We start from the raw sequence: 22,955 nt of genomic DNA on the forward strand, positions 1-22,955 counted from the left end.
AAGGGATGGACCTAAGACTTCTGTCTGTGTATGATGGTGTTATCCCCTTGAAAGTGATGGGTAGGAATCTAAGTTGTGTAAAGCACCAGCAGCTGTATAATGTGGAGTGAACAACTTTGGTGGGGTGAAGGGTAGGTAGCTACTGAAGTCCCCTCTTGTATGATTATTTTTGGTAGTTGTGACGTGTTCTGGTTTTGAACACTAAATGATGCCTTTGACCTAATTTAACTATAGTATAACAACATTGAGAATGTGGGCAGTTTATGTGATGAAAAGAAAAAAGGAAAATACTCACATTGAAGTATTTCCTATTTTTAGTGTAGTATTTTTTCTTAATTAAACACTCACAATAATATAATATTCTATTCTATTCTGTATAAATTCTATTATATATAAATTCTAGTCTATATTCTAGTTCTATTCTCTATAAAGCAAAATACAGCAAAACCAGGATTCTGTTGCATTTGCCTAATATAGGCGTATATAAACTTGTAAGGGCATGTGACATTTTAGATTTTATTTCATTTTCCCTTTAAGCTTCAGACTGGCAGATAAAGTGCCCTAAAGGGGTCTTTATTCTAGTTGAAGTGCTCTGATTGCACTCGTCTTTTCTTCCCTTTCCTTTTCTTTATGGTAGCGTTGTAAGTTTTGAGGATTGTTGGGGAAGAAGTGCCATCTTTTCTATTACAGTCATTGGCAGCTGAAGCTACTCAGTGCCTTTTCAGTGATCTGAAGAATCATCAGTCAGCCAAAAAATGAGGAGTACCTCGTAGAATTGCAGGTTATGTGCACATGTGACCCTGATTCAGAAGCGTAAGTGTCTGTAATTTAAGAAACTTGTAGGACGGGTTGTGTGATCCATTCTGTGGTTGGCCATTTCACTAGCTGTCTGGTTCTTCTCTAAAAAAATGCTATTTAAAATGTTACGACAATGTTTTAGAACCTTGTGTTTTAAAATCACACAATATCAAAAAAAACCCTGAACTGTGAATAACTATATGGAGGTTGTAGATTGGTCAAAGCACGAGAGGTTACATTTCAAGACCAATATGCTAGGAGAAGTACACAGGGAAGAAAGGGGGGAAAGCACCCCTGTCCTCATGTCAGAACTACCAGGTGTGGTCTGTGTTCCCCTAGTTGCTTGGTAGCCCAGCTGGGCAGCACTCCCCAAAATGTGGTGGCCGTACCCAGCCTTGAACGGAGGTGTCGTGGTAAAACTGCAGTGCTCTTCCCAGCTACCCAGAGAAATCTAACGTGACTATTTCATCCTCATGAAATTTTCAAATATATCCTGGCTTCCTTAATTTCAGAATGTAGCATGCCAAGTAAAGAGCGTTCATCCTAACATTTGGACGGCATCCATTTCAACTTTCAATCTGGATCTTTTTCTAATGGAGAGGTGTTCACAAAGAAGGCAGATTAGGTGCATGGGTTTTCCTCTCTTCGCATCATTCTTTATTGTCCTTAAATATTTTATTTAATTTTTAGGGTCTAGGCTGTTCTGCTTTAGTCCTTACAAGTAAACATTTCAGAAGGTTATGTGAGAAGGCGCGGTTACAGTACAGCATGTTTATGCTCTTGGACTCTTACTGTCACTCTGGAGCCACCACTCACAGCTGCTGAGATGCCACAAGGATCACTATCTTCCATTTAATTTTTCTTTTAAAACCACTCGTGAGCTTCGCAGGTGTTTGCGCAGAGTGGCTGGCAGCAAACTGTTATAGGCAAAGTCCTTACAGACAGATGGCGCTTTGAATGGACGTGGTATAAGCGTGTTTTTCATAACCTTCATTCTCCCTTCCTACTCCCCGGAGGAACTTCGGGAGCCTAACGGTGAACTTGGAAGCGTAGCATTAGAGATAAGATACACACGGAAGTAGCAATAATGAAGGGGAGAGTATTTTACCACAGTCAGTGATTGTCTGGAGATGAATTCCTCCACAGTAAATTCTCAGTGTGTTGGGAAGTCGTCTGAAAATGTGTAGGAAAAATAGGAGCAGTTTACCTGCCTGTTATAATTCCAGTGTTAGATTTACAGTGCTCCTTTCCTGCCCGATTGCCAGTACGGAGCGTTTCAATGGGCCGCATTGTTTGGGAGTGTCGTACAGTAACCCGTCAAGAATGACAAAATTGCCACGGCGTGTTTGTGTTGTGTCATCCAAATAAAAATCCCTCTTCCATTTGTTCCTGCATATATTTAAGATTGTGTTTACCCATTTGTATGTCTTTAAATGGTGCTTTAAAGACGTAAGAAAAGACATAGCCTTTCTGAGATCTTCTAACACATTTTTATCTAATCATGGCTATTTTCTATAGCTTTTCTAATTTTTAACACTTTATTAGGAAAAAAATGCACGTAAGTCATTCAATTTTCAGCGCGGTCTGTTTACCCATGTTAGAAATTATTCTTTAACTCTGTGTGTTTGCTTTTTTAAGGTTATCATGACTCATTATTTACTCATGGGTAATCATCTTCAGTAAACAGTGCATCTTGTGAGAGCTAATACAGAGCCTCGTGTGTATCAGTTGGAGAGAGAGACCCTTCGATTCAAAAGCTCCTGCCAGCTGTCACCCCCCCAGCTAATATCACCTCATAATATAGAGCTAGTTACAAAATACCAAAAGTAATGTTTGTGTTCAGAGAAACAGGAAAGCTTGCAAATAAACCAGCACTCAGGAACACGCATGACTTCAGGGCTGCAGCAAAATACACTCAGGCATGTAGTACTACAGATTTCTATTTTGTATCTGATATCTTGCTGCTATGTTTGGTTGGGATTTTATGCTTTTTCAATTAATGAAAGCAAAAAAATGGCATAAAATAGAATAACTTAATCCTGTCCTTTTTCTGTTATGAGAAGGAGATACGCTCTGTCTCTATTACCAGTTACCTTCCCTTAAAACGATAGTGTAGGTTTAGATTTTGAATCATTCCCTGGCTGACTAAGTGTTGACTCTCTCGTTTTGTCTCCTATTTATAAAAGAAGTGAAAAGATTTAGCTTATGGATTTTTCATACAGACTGCAGGCGTACTGTTTGGGGCCCAGTGCTGTCCTCGGTGACGAGTCGGTGTCACCGGTTAGCTGCCTGAGTCAATGGCAGCGGCGTGAACGTATTTCAGCATAGTACTGAGACTTAAATGTTATGTTTCTGTCGTGTCTATGGGGGTAAGAATTAAGCAGATGATAGATAAACTGATTATAAAAATAGATAGGAAATAGAGGTTCATTTTCCAGTCCAACATGCCGCTGCCAGTACTGAAGCAAGAGTAAAGCCATTACTCACTGCCCTGCGGGTGCTGCACCCTGCAATGAACGAGTCCCATATTTTTTAAATATCTAGTAACATCATGAAAAACTGAAGTTGAAGCAGCAGTTCAGATCTTAATTAGTGAAACTGCCTTTCCTTCTGCGGGGCTGCCAGCCAGAAAATCTGATTATATTTTAAACTTCCCGAAACGGACTTTGCCTTTCTGCTTCTCAGGATCTGTCCGTGAAGCCAAGGTGGCTTCGCGAGGAAAGGTGTAGTATAAGAGGCAGCTTTACCTGCCTTCATCCACAGCTTTCAGCTTGGTAACATCCCTCCGAAGTTTCGCTTTCAGGGCAGCCCTTACCCCTGTATTCTTTCAGCCTCCAAGATTTTCTGTACTTTGTAGCTAAAAGCCGAGTTAACCTTTGACCAAGAATTTCAAAACCACCTGATGGAAAGCCCTTCCCTTTCTGCTGACCGATAAATGGAAAATTCTCCTCTGCCTATAGGGCTCAAAATGCCTCAGTAGAAAAGACCTGAGGCTTCATCAATCCTGAATAGCAGTTTTTCTGGATAATTCTTTTTCGGAGGAGGCATCCCCGTTAAGTATTTGAAGCTCTTCCTTGCTTTCTGACCCAGAGAATAGAAAACTGGGCAAAAATAATTAGAGAGAAAAACATTAGTAGCGCGACTGTGATGTGAGGACCTTACCCACAGCTGGGGGTCTGCCAGGTAAACACGAGATTGCTCTCAGCCTTACCAGCTTGAGACCTGTCTGAAATAAAAGAAGAAAGAAAACCCAAAGAAAATGAAAGGGAAATACAGCCCCCCCGTGCTTTTTTGGGCTGTAAAGAGGAACAAATTCCCTTTGAGCTGAGACAGCTTAAGGTTGTTTTGCTTCCCGTTGCTTGTCTAGTTCAGCATCTGTTTTCTGAAAAAGGGCCGAGTGTCAGTTGTTGCTGGTTTCTCAGTCTTCTCCAGCCGGTGGGCGTGGGCCGTCTTCTCCCCCCCTGTGCGCCATCTCGATGGAAGACAGAGAACATTTTCTGGTATAAGGGTAGATGGTATATTTTATATTTGAAATTCCAGTCACTGCCCCCTGCATGAGCATCCTGAGGTTTCTGAACGAGTGTGTTAGCAGTTTCATGGATTTCTGTCCTCCTTGTGTAAATGCTTTTCGAAACTGCCTCCCGATCCTGTGGCTGGGGAGCTGACAGGCGCGCTCGTGTGCTCTGCTCTGTCTCCGAGGGTTTTGTCTGGGGGGCAGCCAGGCATCGGTACATCCTAGGAAAGCCCATGCCGGGCTGCGCAGTGAGTTAGCGCGGTGGCCACTGCTGTGTCACATCCACCCCTGTGCTCCTGCCGGAACGCTTCACGCAGAGCCAGCTTTCCATCAGATACATGTGGCAGCATCAGCGGCATGGTTCAGCAGATAGGCAGTTCTTCTTCTTCTTCTTCTTCTTGGGGAGAAGGAGACTTCCAGGCTGCATCCCACTCTGCAGAGCTGGTCAAGCGGTTGGCGTGACTCTTGCATGGGCAGGTAGCCCGGCTTTGCTTGTATGCGGTATGCTCCCAATTCCTCAGATTGGGAAAGTCAGGAGATTTCTGCTCATGGTCCAGCTTTGAAAGCATCCGCATAGGACAGTTCTAATACCCTTTCAGGAGGCGGTATGTCCCTGGAAGCGACATTCTGTCTAGCGCAGGCAGCGCTGTTCATTGTGGGATACACAGTGTGGGAAGGCAGGCATGACACGAACTATCTGTTACTGTCAGGATAATGCAAGATAGGTCTTTTAAGAGAAATCATAAACATGTTTGGCATATATACACAATAAAGTGTCTCCTGTAAGACTCATTCTTCCAGTGTTGCCTAATCAATTTGGTAGGTTGTTTTTGATTTCTTTTATGCTTTGCATCTCCTTCTGGTACTCAGATGTCTGGCTGATGAGGTCTTTTGATGCTATGTGCTGTATTTATAGCCCTTATGAACTTGTCTTGCAAAATCACTAGATTGTAATCACTCGCTTCTTTGAGGACTGAATCCTAAATATGCAGACTTGTTGGCACTTAGAGAGCTTTATTTGTCTATCAAAATACATTAAAAACAAGCCTGTCTATCGGAGCTGACTGTCTTGAAAGGGTTAGGATTAAGAGATCAGCTTTACCCAGCGGCAGCACTGAGGTGGATAACAGGAGATGGACAGGACGATTGGGAAAGAATTAACTATGAATTTAGGTATTTTGGAGTTACAAACTGATGTTTTACCAGGGCAGGTCTGTCATTATCTGTTTCACTCTTTCTGCGAGCAGTTCCTGATCTCTCCAAGTCTGCTGCTGCATGCCATTTTGAAAACCTTTTCAAGGATAATTGCTGCCGCAAAGGTAGATATTCTTACATTCTGTATGATGCCTGGGTTATAAAACTGGTGATGTCTCGAACTACCCATTTCCTTGATTTTTCCCTTTTCTTCCTGAAATTTAGAAAAAGAGGTGTTAGGGAATCTCACTGATAGAATGGATTGACTGCCCTTGGTTTTTGAAATCCCGGCTTTTTTGTGTGGAATTTTTTTCTTAACCTTTTGAATTATTTTCTGTGGAGAGTTAAACTTCTCAGAGAGATTGTTAGACATAGAATATGAGCCATGCTAACTGAACAAATAACATTTCCTACTGAAGCCTGTCTGAATTGATATCTGCGTGGCAACATAAACACAGAACGGAAGAAAACAGGAGTTTTAGAATCTCAAGAATCTGATAAGTCCCCATTCTTTTGCTTCTAAAATATCTTAAAAATGGAGAGAAGGCTGATAAGGCGCTGTGTTGGAGATAGGCAATATAGTGTACGAAAGCAAAAGTTTAGCTTTCGGCTTGCATAACAGGGGAAAATGTCACTGCAGATTGTATTAGTGGCACTAAAGGCTTGTCTATTAAAAGCGATTTGTTTTTTTTCCTGCTGACGTATAGAGCTGCTGTCTTCTGTGCTGTAGCGTTAAACCAACACAATTTCAGCTACGTTGAATTTATTTTATTTTTTTTTCCTCCCCAAAGTCTATGTCTGTCAGTCACTTTACCAAACTGGCTAGGAATTACGCATATAAAAGTTGTGCAACGAGGAAGCGGGCTGCTGTCCCACCGCTTTCTGCTTTTCAGTAGCTTTTCACGTGAACGCAGGATTTTGTGCTGTGCAACAGGAGCAATCACACGTAAACTCAGGGCAAAGCAGAACTGAAGAGTTTTGAAATGTCGTTTCTTCAAGCCTTGGGCGGGCAGACTGCTGCTTATGAGAGTTTTGCTGGGTAAATTTTTTTGGATTTTGACCCTTAGCATTTATATTCCATGGTAGGAATATGATATGTTTGGTTTAAAATCCTAGAGGCACAGTGCTTGAAATGGGCTGATGTTGCATACATGCGACCACGTTAAAAAAGTAGGCAAGCTTTTGTTACCCCTGTTTCAATTTTTCTTCTAGAATACAGGCAGATGATGTTTAATTTGTGAGAAATCTATAGTAGGATTTTTCTCCCCATTTAAGAGAGAGCCCTATTTTTGTGTGGTTTTGTTTTTTAAACTTCTCAGTTGAAAATTTTTGCTGTGGTGTTGTGTTTTGTTTTGTTTTAGGAAAGAAACCAGCCAAAGTGGGCTTTTCATTCTCTCCAGATTATGGTGCCACTCTGATAATAGTTAGGGAATTTATTTTTTTCTGGTTTTTGATACTAGATACAGGGTCTCAATTTTTCAAAAGTGACTCGTGATTTGGCATAAGGCCATTTTAGAGTGCATAACCTAAAACATCTGAAAGATGGTATTCAGTTCTTACTGGAAACAAGGTTCCATAAAAGACACTTCAGTTCGTCAGCGAAATGCCCAGGCATCCAAAATCAGCACTCGTATGTGCAAATATAGATTATTAGATTTCTATTCAGGCTGTGATTGAAACCTTTTCATAATTTGAAAAAGTTACAAGATGAAAAGCAAACAAATTTTTACATCTATCTCTAATTACATAATACAGTGTAATGTGATGATATAATTTAGGATATAATGTCATTTATTATAAAACGATTGCATTATTGCCTGTATTGTTGCAAAGGGAAGGCAAGCAGGAGTAACTAATGGCTAGACAGTATCTTAGATTTTGCTAATTTTTATGCTACAGTCAGGCAGAGGGTGTAGTTGCATGGTTATAAGCCATTATGATCTTGGTTTCCTAAATTCTGGACAATTCTAGCTGGAAAATAGGAGTCTCTATAATTTTCTCTTTGCAATCCTTACAGCACTGAATGATTTCAGTGGCTGTTTCTCCTTTTTTTTGCTTTTAGCTGGTGATGGAGCTGCCACCAACAGGTGATTAGGGAACAGCAGCCATCAGTTTGTCAGTCTGTGATTCCTCGGGGCTGTAGCAGGGGGAAGCGGCAGGAAAGAAGATGCTGAGTGGCCTGACATAAAAGAAAAGGGTAAATCTTAACAGAGCCAAGTGTAAAACCTAGGAAGGGTTCTCAAAACAGCAGCACCGAGATCAAAAGTGCCATTGAATGACAATTTGTACGTCAATAGGGAAAAGCAGAGTGCTGTGTTTATTCCTGCCAAGGAGACATTTTTCAGATTTTTGTCATCAGTAAATACCTGTGAGGATCACCTCAATCAGTACCTTGTCACCAAAATACAGCTATGAAGACTGTAAGCATGATCTTGTTGGTGTGTTTCATTCCCAAACACTGGACTTTGTCTCTTCACTGCTATAACAATGGGGAAAATCATTTGAACACCATAAATTAACAGGTCTGATTTCAAATAGATGAGACTATCAATAACAGCCGTCTTTTATGTTTACAGCATCACTTTCACCATAGCATAAAAGGAGAAATTAAAAAATTATTTAGGAGTTTGCCATGGATGCATCCTATGGGACAGGTTTATAGTTCATTATTGTTTTGAGTGAAGAAGCCAGGTAAAAAATCCAATGAAATCTAAAATGGTTCCATGAAACGGGCAGATGTTCATCAAAATAACATGATAAGAACTGTCAGCATTCGGTGGAAGATGTGTTCATAGTTAATAATTTTGATTCTTTGTTGGTGAGGAAACCACAGAATATTCTGTCCAAGTTGTTAAAGATGCCATCCAAAACATTACCCAAGATTTTGATTAAAACAGAGTATGCCTTTTGCACAATGAGATGTTATGGCTGGATCTCATTAACGATGAACAATTGGAACCATGGGAGAACAAAATAAAATAATGATTCAGATAAGTCATAGAGCTTTTCCATTACATAGTCCATATGACCAATCCCAAATACGAAAGCCATGGATTGAGCCTGAAATAAAAAAAACAACCAACAATATTGAAATATTATATGGAATGAAACGTCTTCTTTTGTAAAATGAAAAATGCAGATTTCTAGTCCATTGTAACTTAGCTGCAGCATTCAGTTGCTTTGTCATATTGTGCTTCTGATGCATTTCATAGAATCATAGAGTCATAGGGTTGGAAGGGACGTCTGGAGATCATGTAGTCCAACCCCCCTGCCAGAGCAGGGTCACCTACAGCAAGTGGCACAGGAACGCGTCCAGGCGGGTTTTGACTGTCTCCAGAGAAAGAGACTCCACCACCTGTCTGGGCAGCCTGTTCCAGTGCTCTGCCACCTGCAAAGTAAAGAAGTTCCTTCTCGTGTTTAGGTGGAACTTCCTATGCTTAAGTTTGTGCCCACTACCTCTTGTCCTGTCCCCGGGCACTACTGAAAAGAGCCTGGCCCCATCCTCCTGACACCCACCCTTTAAGTATTTATAAATGTTGATAAGGTCCCCCCTCAGCCGTCTTTTTTCCAGATGAAGAGACCCAAATCCCTCAGTCTTTCTTCATAAGAGAGGTGTTCCAGTCCCCTCATCATCTTTGTAACCCTTTGCTGCACCCTCTCCAGCAGTTCCCTGTCCTTCTTGAACCGGGGAGCCCAGAACTGGGCACAGTACTCCAGATGTGGCCTCACCAGGGCAGAGTAGAGTGGGAGGATGACCTCCCTTGACCTGCTGGCCACACTCAGGATGCACCCCAGGATGCCATTGGCCTTCTTGGCCACAAGGGCACATTGCTGGCTCATGGTCATCCTGTTGTCCACCAGGACTCCCAGGTCTCTTTCAGCTGAGCTGCTCTCCGGCAGGTCAGCCCCCAACCTGTCCTGGTGCATGGGGTTATTCCTCCCCAGGTGCAGAGAAGAATTCCTTCCTTATAACCAGGAAGGAAAACAAGTATGAAGGCCTTTTCTGAATGAATTAGAGAGAAGGGAAGGTAGGATATTTTGTGTCTAATATTGCCTATGGACATGGAATCATGCCTCAGAGTGATCGGGCTGTAAGACTGTGAACCTCTGCCTGTCCCCCGCATTCTCCCCAAATTGCTTCTCTGTCCCTCTCCTCTACCAACGGGCTTTGAGCATCTCCTTTCGCCACGCTGACATGGAAGGCTGGTGGAGGTGATGCTACCTGTTCCTCCCTCCTGTCAGATCGGGACCACTCAGCTCCCCCTGCACCCTGGGTTTGCTCCACGTGCCTCTTACCACTGTGTTTCTCCCCATGCATTCCTGTTGCGCTGCTTTCCTGCAGCCCTGGCTGGTTCAGGGATCTGTGCCAGAGGTCAAAACATCATAATTAATATATTAAGAAAAAAGGTTCTACATGGGAGGCATATTACTCGGGGTATTGGTGTCTTGTTGCATTGGATCTGAATTTCTCTTGACCATCTAATTAATCATAATGCCTGCCTGCATCAAAGCAATTAATAATAAACTAATGCATTTTTTGTCGTATATAGCACTAACAGCTGTTCCCGTGTGTTGAAGGGTAACCTTAAAAATCCAATGCATAACTCCACATGACACCAATAATTAATTATTTACAAAATTTAAACTATGATAATGAATCACTGATCTTAGAGAAGTAGTTTGGGAAAGTAATTCCAGTTTTATTTACTATAGTTTCTTGAATAACAGTCAGATTCTTCCATTTTAGGTTAAAAATAAGCCAGTAGGGTCAAAAGGATCTCAGGATAACTTTATACAAAATGTTTTGACTTTGTTTGTGATTCCTAGCTCAATGTTTTATTGTGAGGAGGTGTAGAAATCTTCTGACTTAACAAGAACAGAAATCATGGTAGCCATCGATAACTAAATAAAGAATGTGCACCATACTGGAAAATAACTTCTCAGCTATGTTCTGCTGATGTAATATATTGAAGTGAAACCTAACATCCTCTTTAATTCAGACAGTGGGATGCTTGAAGCCATCTTTGCTTTTGCGTTTCTCTAGTCTTGGGGCAAGCTGGCTGGCAGTTTGCTTCAGAGCATCCTCTGACACAGCTGTAACCGCTATGGGTCCCCTGGGCAATGCCGTGCAGTCCCCCACAGGTCTCTGGTGCACAGGGAGTGCCTGTCCTCAGGAGGCTGCTGGTGAAACAGGAGGTCCAAAATACTGTCTGCATCCACCACAGGTTGGGGCATTCCACTCCTGTGTGTCCAGGTGCCTTTCTTGTCCATGTAGACCAGCACAAAGGCAAGAACGTGGTCTTTGTCCCTGGCAGCATGCTACTCAACTAATGCGTTGTTGTTCCCGTGCTGATGGCACTTGGTGTCGGCAGTGAGCCTGACCTGTAGCCCCAGTGGGCTCATTGGTCAGTTGTTCTCCTGCTCCTGCTCGTCGTGCAACCGCGCGGCAGCTGGTGGGGACCGCGGGCACCAGTTTGTGGTCTCTGCTGCCCTTCCGCTGCCAAGACTTGCAGCAGCTGATGTGCTTTGGCTGGTTGCTGGAGGACCTCATCTACCTTTAGTGTGCTTTATTGCTTTTGGGCTCAAAGTTTGCTCTGCTCGTTTATCATCATTTGCTAACCGTAGAACCGGTACGTGCTACCAACTTCAGCCTGTGTAGGAGAGCTTGGCAGAGACTGCAGGCATCCTTTAGGGATGACATACGTTTTAAATCCCTTTTATGGTAGTGTTAAAAGGGTCCTTAGTGTAAGTGGTGATAATGCCCAGAGGATTTCTTAAAAAAAAATTGTTTGGCGTATAGTATTTCTTTTAATATATCCTTATGCATAAACCCTCTCAGTATAATTACAGCTTTGTAAATCCCCATTATTTGTTCTCTGTTTGTAACAAAGGATTTGTCTGTTGAGTTACAACTGCAAATACCTCATAAACCCGGCAGCTGAGTATTATCTGTGATATACTGGGGGAAAAAACAAGTGAATACTGTCTTTCTAAAAATACGGAAATGTAAATGAAGCCTTTTTTGTGGACCATCCAAAATGGGGAAAATACCAGTTTCACGTTCCCTGCTAGTTGTGCATTCAGAAGTCTTCAGTGTGCATGATGGCAGTTTTGAATTTGAGTACTTTGATAGATTTTTTTTTTTTCTGATTTCCTTTGGTAGAAATAAACATAAAAGGCAGTTGCAACAGATTGGCTTTGGTATATTACTACAAAGTTACTAAACAAATGTCTAAATCTGTCAGTTTGTCTCTTAATCGGAGTTTAGCCCAATTCCACCTTTCAAAAAAACCTGGAGCTTTGGCATGCTTGACCTTAGCTCCAGAAAATAAAGCAAATATAATTTCTTAAGGCTTCTCCAGAAAATAAAGCAAATATAATTTCTTAAGGCTTCTATCCTGTTAGCTTAGCCACAAAATCTTGATTCAACAATATTTTGAATTTAGTCATAGTTGGTTATCACTAGCAAATGATGTCGTTGTCACTAGCAGCGTTAAGCACCACCTCTCCACAAATGATGAAGAGAAGTTAGGCAGCTGCAGAGACTACTTAAATGTAATTGTGTTACAGTGAAGATTTATATTTGCTGTATATACTGGGCAGAGGGAGACATTTTCCAAGGCCCTTCTTAGAAATACCTGTTTCTGTTTCATTGTCTATTTCTTATATCGGCAACCAAACCTGCCACTTGAAAAACACTTTGCAGCGGAATTGCTGGCCTGATGATTATACAGTGTTGTTGCACAATGCTCCTTAAAAACCTTTACTGTACCATAAATAAGACGAAATCACTCTCCTCTCTAAGCCTGCTTTCACTGACTTTCAAATGGCAGATTTCCATTTTATTTGTTCTTCGGGTCTTTTTCATAGCTTTCAAAATGTATGCAAAGCTTAAGGACATAACTCCTTGCTCAAAACCTGCAGTCTGCGCCACAGTTCTGAACTGTATTGGGACGATTTACTGGGATATATTTGAGGGCACGTGCTATACAGGAAGAGAAAAAAAAAGAAGAAGGAAACGTAACAATAATCTTAAAATCAAAGTTTTTGATCACAAATCACAGTTAATGTACTAGAGACTGGTTCACCATAATTTTTTCCCCATTAGGTGCATGTGTTAAACCTCTTCTTTCATAGAACTTTCTTGCTTTAATTTCGGATAGAATTACCATGAGAGCTGCAATCCAGTGTGCAGGTATGATGGTTGTCATCCACCATCCCAAGCAGAACATGGCACTACCAACTTTTTCTAAGTATTGGGGGAAGTATCACGAGTTGGAGGCAGCCAGGCTTTAAGCTCTGGGATGTGTTGGATTGGGACTGGCACCCTGGAAAAGATAACATAACAAAGTCTGTCGCGTTTTATTCCAGGACTCAATAATGAATTCACTGGCTGGGCATATTGTGCAGCAATATTTACTATACATTCATCCTTGAAGATCCTAGCCTTTTTAATTCTGCCATCCCATAGAAGACAAACTAGGGGCAATGGGGCGATTATGTGCAGAAGAATACGTGCTTTCTGATACAAGGTTTGAAGGTCCAACTCTTATCTCTGATGTAGTTTGTGCTTACTCAGACATATGGATAATGATTAAAATCAGGCATCTGGTGTAAAACAGTCTGAATCTAAGGATGAAGTATCTCACCTTGTTCCGGCTGTCTTGGCTTGTCTGCCCTCTGGGTTCCTCTTCAGCCAGCTGAAGGAGCAGAGGACGAAACACCGGGGTGCTGTTTGCACCACCGATCTCAGAAGTGGTGACTTCCAGCAGTAACTGCAGTATGTGGTGAAACACATGTGGGATGAATACCCCTAAGTCCCCAAAACTTTCCACTTCACCATCTTCATACATTGCATTTAAAGCTTGAAGGTTCCCCTCAGATTTGACTATTGCTATTTTTTTGTGAAGTTTCGGGCAACACGCAGAAAAGTGATGAGCATTGATAGTTCAAAAATAAGTATGAAGGCTTGTTTTCAACATCCTGATGCCTTTTGTAATTGGGTTTTTGATGCTAGGCAAGGTTTTCAAGCCCAAGGTGAATGGAAGGTTTCTCGTTGGCTGCAATGTGCATCGTTGCGCTTTCGGTGGCACTGGTCCAGGCCCTACAGAGATGGCATCCTTAGATACCTTTCAGAGGGAGAAAATAATGAGGGTTAGGGTATATATTGTGTTATGCACAATAAAACAGGAGTGCAGTCCTTTCCTGAGATCTGCTTAGTTCTCTTGAATTCTATGAATCCCTACATTGCAATAATACTTTCGCTTTTCCTTTTAATGGCACAAATAGTAGATTTTTTTAAAAAAGAGTGGATAAATAAGTTTGAGGACTTGAAAAAATTATTTTTGGCACAGTTTTTATTTTAAAAGTGAATTAATTTACCATTGTCCTTTTTTAAGTCAAGGAAAATTGTGGCATTAACATTTATAATGTAAATGAAATAGCAACTTGAAGGTCTACTAGCCAAAGTATATTTTAATCTTGTTAATTCATCATTAAAACGGAGGATTGGAATGGAAATGCTGGCAAAACAGGACTGTAGACATTACTGTCTGTGAACTCACCATTTACCGGAGAGGATAATAGCTTCTGCATAGTGCACTCGTAGCATTTTCAGTAAAGCACCTGTGAGTTTTTAGCTCTTTAGGATGGTCTCAGGAACCATACAACAGTAGTAATGGTGATTATTGTTTCCTCATTATTCCACCTCAGAACAGTTGGATCAAGCTACCTGGCTGAAATTTAAGACTTCTTAGACCAAGGTGGAGGACTGTCATCCAAAAAAATCATTGAACTTTATGATTTCTATGACAACCAGTCATCAAAAGCAATCGTAAATGGCGGGTGAAGAAAGAGGAACGTGCCTGCACATTCAGCTCTTCCTTGGGGAGAAGGACAGACATGAGGCAGTGGCTCTGTGGCTGGTCACGCTGGTGGGGCAGCAGCGCACAGACCACAAGTTCCTCTTGCAGTTGGCGGTTATGTGTGGGCATCTATGGCTGTGGGTGGGGTTATATGCAGTTTTTTGGCAATGATGGTTACTTTTTAATCTCTACATATGCCTTATATGGATATATTTTATGTGTTTCCTGCCTTCCAGCTAGGATCTTGTCTTTGCTGTCCAATCTAAACACAGGCTTTCTGCTAACTTTTTATCCTGCAGTGAGCGTATACCCACATGATAATTACGATTAGCATTGTACTGGTAGTAAACATTCTCAGGATGCATCTGTAGGTCCCAGCGTTCAGACTGTGCTCACAGGCATATCCACAGCCTCCCCGCGCCCACAGAGACCGAGTCTCCCTAAGGAAGCACCAAACAATCCAAGGCATGCTGCGTAGAGTTTCAGAAATGAAAATGCCTGTCACAGATTAGACTCTGGCACGCTGCAGTCATGGCTTTTTGCTCTACAAAGTGCATGGCACAACTTGCTAACTACTGCAAGTGCTGGAACTGTGAAATCAAATGGCCTTGAGTCAAGACTGGTGGGGCAGGAAGAATTAAATTATGTTTCTGTGCCAGCAGAGTTCCTTGCATCTTGAGCAAGAACTTTGCTGAGGGAGGTCACTGAGATTTTCCCTGTTGGTTTTTTTTTCTGAGTTGTTTGGGTTTTTTTGGTTTTGTTTTTGGTTTTTTTACAGACAAGCATTTTAATTCTTAGCTGCTAAACAGCTGAAAAACTGAAAAGCCAAACTTACTGGAGTGGCATTAGGAATGAATTTATCTCCTGGTCAGGACTGTTGGTCCTCCACCCCTTTGTCCTTTCTTGGCTCTGATGGAGTGAGATGGAGTGAGAACTCGGTGGCCTTTCCAGGCTTGGTTGTCTCTCAGTGATCTTTTGTGAAAAAGGAAATTGCAGTTGTTTTGCTCAGTCAGTCTCCTTGTGGACCTCTGACCATCAGAGCATCCTGTGGGGACTACAAAAGTAAACTGAAGCAAATTCTGGGATGATGGTGAACCTGTCTAGAAGACTGAAAAGATTTTAATCTTTTCGTAACTTTGAAGAATTTTCCCCTCGTTGTTTCTTTCTAATTGAAGAGGTCTGTGAAGGATTTCAGGAGCCTAAAAGTAATTTTTAAGAGCGTTAATAGGATTTTGTTGGATAATAATATATGTAGAAGAAGAAGAGTCTCTCATATGACATCTGTTCCCTAACATGATATCTGTTCAAAGACTTAGGCAGGATATGTCGTTTATATCTAAGTTTTGTGAAGTGCATCTGGATGCCTTTTCTCCTACTGTGTTCTGGATAAGTGCTGAATCATTTGGAAAGAACTTGTTTTACCTAATTGGGTGTATTCATTATAGGGATCAAACCCACATTTTGGTTATGGCAAGATACGTTGCTTTATCTTCAGCTTTGCAAATTCTGATAAAAAGCATGCAACAGGAAAGATGAAATAACAATGACTGAGACTAAAAGGAACGCTTTTATGCGTACAGCTCCATGCAGTCAAGAATGTTCTAAGTGTGGTAAAGGGGGAAATTTTCATCTACATCTATTCTGCTGTCTAATCAATTTGGCAGTATTAGTTTTCTGTGGTTCGCCTGAAGTCGGTGGCGAGTCTTCTTTAAGAAGACTTGTGAACAGCATTGATAGCAAGGTACATTGTTAAAAAAATCTCTGTCAGTAGTTTTTTTGTGCGTTAGTATTTACAAAAGAGATTCAAGAGGAGTTATTCTGGAAAAGATGGAGCTTGCAAAAAGATTTATGGTTTTTTTGTATCTGAATTGAAAGGATAATGGTAAATACCTTGCTGAAATTACAGAGCCTTTTGTCTCTGAGTGTGGACAGTTGTCTGCTTAGTTTAACTGAATTGTATGGATGTGCTTTTGAGGCAGTCTGCTAGAATCTCTCCGGAGCGCATTCAAATTTAACACATTTGGTGACTGGCAACAAGTACTGTTTTTACTGTAAAGAGGCATATGCTTAGAAATATGACACATCCGAATATTGCAATGAAAATGTCTTCTTTTTTTTTGTGTGTCTGTAGAGATCTTCCCCTCCATTTAAGCAAGGAGGTCATTTAGCATGAAAGCAGTGCAAGCAGTTAACAGGAAACGTCGTATTTTTATGTGAAAGCAAAGAGCCCACGTGAAACTCTTTGCCAAGGTGACAGGGGCAGATAAGGCAGGAAGCCTGACGTGTCTTCTGCAGGGAGTGTTGAACACTTGGAGCCTCACTTACCCACTGTGGTTTCGGGCGTGCTGGGGTGGGGTTATCTCCACTTGGATAGAAGCCAGATCATCTGAAGACAGAGAGAAGCTTCCTGCTACCTGATGGAGAACAATAACGGGTCCTTCTTCCTCTAGGATGTGATCCTCTGGGACAAACGTCTACTGAGACCATCAAGCTAGGCAGGCAGCAGGGCCCGTGAGAATGTATGATGGGAGGTGCTCATGACCCTCATTACAGCTTGTCCTGTTATCAACAGCTAGATCAGATCAGGGAAACTTATGCAAACTGTTTCTTTAAGCATGCTAGGATTATTGTTTTTTTCCTGGGAGTCATAAACCCTGCCAAAGTCAGCTTTCCTTCTTTTAAAAGAACGTAGGATGAGTTAAATATGCTTCAAAGCAGCCTGTGCTGTGAGTGTTTCTAACATAGAAATACTTTGCTTCAAAAGCTGTGGATCTTGTCACAAGTCCAGGATGACTTTTAGTCTTCTTCAGATTTGCCTCTGTACCTGCTTTGTGGTTAAAACAGTCTGTCCTGTCAGATGTTCCCTTCCGGGCCTGCAAAGAACCATTCTGGTCCCATAAACTTTGTGCTGTGGCCCGCTGTAGTATTGGGACAGGTGAGTAATAAAGAATCAGAGACATACTGTGTCCTCAGTTGCACTCTGGCTAGCTTCAATGGGTGTTTTGCATGAGAAAAGTAAGAAGGATTTGGCTCGTGCTCTAATAAATCCCCCTCAATCCTATTGAAACCCTGCGTAGCATCCAGAGATACAATACCTACTGCTTCTGTCCCTTGATGCCCGCAACGCGTGCAAAACCTTTCTTAAGTTACCGCTGGTGGGTGATCCGGACCTAAAGCCAGACGGGTAAATGTGAAGTAATCTGTTGTTCATGCGTGTTTTAATAGCCGATTATCAGAAAGAGCTCTAGAAAATTAAGCCTATGAGGTTTTTATATATTTCACTATGTACTGAAATGACCTTACAGTTATTCCTCTTCCTTTAAAGGTATACATGTATAGATATTCCCCTGTGGGAAATCAGACATTGCAAATGTCAGCTCTGATGAGCTGATTCATAAAAACAAGATTTCATGCCTTTTCTCAAAATGGATGATTAATCTAATGTATTTCAGCACCTCAGGAATGTCTCTTTTTAAGTTTACCCATTCTGTTTCCGAAACAGGCTCATTTTATAGGTCTCTCATTAATTACCAGGTGAATATGGTCTAAATTAAGGGAGGAGGCACTTCTACTATTCAATTAAGCTTTGCTTCCCTCAGATTGACAGATTCCCAGCCATTCCTAGAAGACTCTGTTATTAGCCCCTCTGTCCCCCAAAAGACAGTATTTTCATTGGAGAGCAGAGAATTCATCTCTTCAGCCGCCCCATTGATCGCGTGCTCTGAGGCCAGGCTTTGAATTCGACCTTGACAATGATGAACAAGGTCTCTCCTTGTTTTCCCTTCATCTGTAAATTTCTAACCGTACTGACTGATGGCTAATGAAGTGTACAGAAAGTGCTAGAGGTTGAGATGCATTGGCTGTGACTCAGCATGATTTTCTCTGCTTTTCAACAAATACCAATAATAATTGTCAGATTTTATTAGACTTGGCTTTTTGTTTTCTATTTCATGCTGTGTGTTATGCTAATTTACAGAATGTAATAAGATAAAGTGTGATTCTGTTCTTGCATATATTAGTGGCAAAAATTTCTCATTTACTTCAGAGTTACCAGAAGCTAATTCCCAATTATAATGCTGATGCCTGCAAATAGTTCTCCTTGGTTGCAGAGGACTGAACGAAAGTCACAAAGAAATGAGAAGTTAATTGATATTTTTGCAGGCCTCAAAATTCATTGATTGTTCTGAGCCATGCCAGAGCTTTTTCAGAATAGTCTTAAAGCTTACTTGTTTTTTTTTCAGATTATGTGATGTATGTTGGTAAGCTATTGGGAAATGTGACATTTAGGGTGAGTTGAAGCAGGTGTTTAATGAAATGGCTCTACGCTATCATTCTTCTACAACCGCCGCTGACTCCACCTGTTTTGGGATGGAGCAGAAAATAGCTGCTTTTAAAAAAAAAAACCTTCCTGGCTAGGACAGTCTTTGAATAGGCATACTGCAACGCAGGTTCATCTTATAATAGAAAATTTCAAGTGTCAAATAAAAGTAATAGCAATACAAATACTGGTCGTAAAATACTGCCTGCAGTGAAAATAAACCTATAAAGTGTGCCTAATCAGCCTGCCGTTTAAGTGATGAATTGACTAGATCAATTAGTTGTATTGATATTTCCAAAGCATTTGAAATGTGTGTTCAGAAACAACAGCTAGTTAAGATAGTAAATAAATAAAGGCTTCCATCCCAGAGTGTTGAGAATGATTAACTCTCCAAAATAATGGAAAGTTATTTCAGTTATGTAAAAAGAACCCTATAGTTTTGGTGTTAATTGAAGTGAAACTAAAATAATAACTTTGAAAGAATTTTTGCCAAATGGATCTTTAATACAGATTTCTTTACTCTTTTCAGTGAAAGAACAGAAAATGAAGCTCTAATAAGGTAAGATATTTTTTTTAAATTCCACTTTAGTAAGACATTCAAGTTAATTGGAGGTATTTTTTAACAAATATGCTCAGTATTTCAGAGTAGGTCCTAGAAATGGTGTGGGTCAGTGTGAAAGGAGAGTATTGCAGAATGAGTGTAACAACATTTGACTATTTTTTATTGTTACTAAGACACTATTTGTTCTTTAAATCAAAATAAGATACCTGCATAGACTTGGAAATTTTCTTGCTTTTAAGGAATTTATAGGTAATTATTTTTCAGCAGACTATGGTTTTCACTACTCAGACAATTAACATCTTCACTTATAAGGAGAACTTTTTTGCAGTTTGAAAAGGAAATATTAGAGTATATGCTGATAAAATAAGTAGCGTTGTAGTAAATTATTGGTTTTTGAGATGTGGTGGTGGGACTTTATGATTTACATAGTTAAATAAGTGTGTCTGTAGAGGGGGAGTGCACTTTCCTAGGAGCGGATATTTCCTTTTCTATGTAACACGACTGAGGCTGCTGCATTCTGGAAATGGATTCTCTGTGTGTCTGCTAGATAAGCAAAAGCAGAAGAACGTCTTTCTATATATTACCAACAGCAAGGGGTATTAAAAAAGGGGTTTTTGTCTTTTTATTTCTTTTATTGCTAGTGAGGATACTGACATTCACGTGCTGTGTTACCTAGAAAATGTAGAAAAGGAAGCAGTTATGTCAAATAACATAAATGGTCTATGGGAGCAAGTTTTTCTGACAGGCAGCTGCAGTATAAACCTGTTTGCAGCATTACAGAAATGCATAATTACTTTTCAGTCATAGGTAATAGTTTCAATTTCACTAGCGATTCACAGGATACCGAGGAAGGGAGGTGTTTTTGGTCACTGTTTTTCTTTCCTCTCGTATTTGCCTGTTTTGGTTTTTGTCGGTGATTAAAGTAAAAGCTTGCAGCGTTGTTAGCTGGATTCCATGCACTTATTTCAAGTCAAACACCTTCCAAATGGAAGTGTGATTAAAAGGACTGTTTTTTTTCAACCTACTAACATCTTAAACCAGTAAAAGTTGATACACCTACATAAAATGTGTTCCTGATTTGCAGAGGGGCATCCTTGGAAGATGGAGGCTAAAAAAAAAATACTAGTTAAGCTATGCAAAATGTAAACTGTTTGAAACCACAAGTGAGTAGAAATGTGAAATATTAATGGAAAAAAACAGAAGTGCTGTGAAAAAGTAATGAGGTGTCATATCACGTTGTTTTGTTGTGGAAAATTTTAGAGTCATGTTGTAAATAGACAATCTAGCTCTGCATATTCTTGCTCTGTATTAGTATGTGGAGAGTATGTGCGTGTATTTGCAGTTACAAAGGTGTGCGCATATATAATATATCTCGGAGACAGCAAGATGCTGCTGTTCCACACCAAATCAGTGCGAATGACTGAAAGCCCTTCTGGAATAGTCAGCCAGCTAAGGAACTTTATAATGCGTTGAGAATCACATGGGTAGTACAGAGATTTAGTGAATGCCAGAAGAAATTCTAGTTCTGAGCGGTCTTTGTACACTGATCTCATCAGCGCCTGTGATCCAGGGAGGACACAAGTCCTCCTTCTGTCTCCTTAGCAGGATTCAGCCATACACGAGCTGGGCAAATGCTGCAAAAATGAATTAAGCTTGCTCTGTTTGTAGTTGATCACCTAACACAAGAGAGCCTTATGCGGAGCCTCTGAATGCTGCAGTAATATAAACGTGTAAGTAATATGCCTAAGTAATATAGCATGACAGCAGTAGTGGAAATTTACTCATTTTGTTTCCCAGAGTCACAACTGGAAGTATTTTCGGGTACATATTGCTCACTCCTGGATTTCCGCCTTGGCAGTGCCTGCAGAAGTACTGGGTCATTCTGTTAGCAGGATTTTTATGTGATTTTGACATACAAGTAGTAGAAAACCACCTGCCATCAGCCATCTATTTCTTTATGAGTTAACTGTAGTGTTTAGTAACTACCAATCTGGTTTGAGCTAGATTTATTAGTTAAGTTAAAAATGAATCTCTACAGATTGCAGTGCTATTTATCCCAAATTTCCAGGTCTTACAAATGGGTGATTGCTGCGAAAGCTTGTTAAAGAAGGTGCTCGGCGCCTTCCCCTCGCACTTGAATTGACTTTTCTCTTTTAGTCTCTGTAGTCAAAAGCTATCTATAGTACCGCCGCAGCTGCTGTGCGTTGGATTCAGGAATCCCTGTTTTGATTTGCCAAGCCGGCAAACTGTTTATCTCAGGTAAGAGAATTTTGAGGTGTGATGTGGTTGGTATCTAAAAATACCTGTGTAGGGAGATAGGATAGGGCTCCAACAGACAAAAACACAGCAAGATAAGCAAGAGGAGTTCAGGTTGGAAATACGATACCGTAGGTGTAATTAACCATTGGAAACGCTCAGAAAGGAATGTGGTAGATCACTTGGAGTAATTAAATCAAGATTAGATCTCCTTCTGAAATATCGTCTAGTAGAGTTACAAGTTCTTGTGCTTTGTAAAGAAATTGCTGCGTGAGGTATTACGGCCTGTGCCAGGCAGGAAGTCAGACCAGATTATCCTAAGAGTTCCTTCAGGCCTTTTAAATCCACATCTCCACCAACAAAGGCTCTTATGTGGTACAGGCAGCCGCAGGATTTCCAAGATCAGAGCTGGAGCAGGTCACTCTTGTTTCAGTGGTGAAAGGTTGAAAAGTCTTTGAGGAGATCCTTGAAGAAAGGCGGTGGTGGGTACGGCGCCGCTGCCTGCGCAGGGTTTGCCTGCCCCGGTCGTAAATACTGGTGCTGAGACAACTTCTGCTCTTGTCTGAGCAGCCCATAGACACATCTTGCTGCATAATCCTCTAATATTTCACCTGACTGACTTAGTAGGTTGCATTTTGTATTGAGAGTGATAGGACAAGAGGAAATGGCCTCAAGTTGCGCCAGGGGAGGTTTAGGATGGGTATTAGGAAAAATTTCTTCGCAGAAGGGGTTATCAACCATTGGAACAGGCTGCCCAGGGAAGTGGGTGAGTCACCATCCCTGGGAGTATTTAAAAGATGTGTAGGTGTGGTGCTGAGGGACATGGTTTAGTGGTGGATTTGGCAGTGGTAGCTTAATGGCTGGACTCAATGATCTTAAAGTTCCCTTCTAACTTAGCCGATTCTATGAGAGCACTGAAAAGTAATAATTTATCTGTCATGTTTATTGAATCCCTTCTGGGATGTAACTAAAATCTGAATGAATTCAGCATTTCCTACAGTTATTCTGTGAGCACAGTGCCATCATCTTTAACATGCAATTTTCTATAGCCAAATACGGTATCTGAAATCTTAATATCCCTAAGAGTAGAAAGAGCTGGTTAAATTTTTAGCAGATTATGCAGAATTCCTCATATAAAATAATCTGCTTTGCCCAAAACTGAAAAAGAAATAACTTGTATGTTTTCTCTGGGGCCTACATGGGGTACTGAGAGAGTGTGGAGGATACTCGCCTTTCTGTTCTCAGAGGCAGGGAAGTGCATCCTTGTTTCACCGGGTCAGAGGCAGCAGATCCTTTTCATAGAAAATACATAAAAATGGTTGATCAAAAAAGTAATTTTTTTTATTAGAAGAAGCATGAAACACTGTGTTCAACAAGAATGGCCCTGGCTCCTTTTTTGTTAGTTTGATAAGCTCATTAATTTCAACGTCCAAAACTAATCAGGAGTTA

General features: G+C 40.9%; 1 protein-coding gene across 8 annotated transcripts in view; it reads left to right on the forward strand.

Moving 5' to 3' along the window:
• THRB (thyroid hormone receptor beta) overlaps positions 1 to 22,955 on the forward strand; it is a 177,180-nt gene that overhangs the window by 26,857 nt on the left and 127,368 nt on the right. For 6 of the 8 annotated variants that reach the window (XM_054190827.1, XM_054190830.1, XM_054190833.1 and 3 more), the window contains one exon: positions 19,218 to 19,247. The exons of 1 other annotated variant lie outside the window; for it this stretch is intronic. The gene's annotated coding sequence lies outside the window, so the exon portion shown is untranslated. Of the gene's footprint in view, positions 1 to 19,217; positions 19,248 to 22,955 lie in introns of those variants that run through there. One more of the 8 variants, XM_054190829.1, reaches the window with a different exon arrangement.

The sequence above is a fragment of the Rissa tridactyla genome, chromosome 2, assembly GCF_028500815.1.
Source record: "Rissa tridactyla isolate bRisTri1 chromosome 2, bRisTri1.patW.cur.20221130, whole genome shotgun sequence".
In the NCBI taxonomy this organism is placed as follows: domain Eukaryota; kingdom Metazoa; phylum Chordata; class Aves; order Charadriiformes; family Laridae; genus Rissa; species Rissa tridactyla.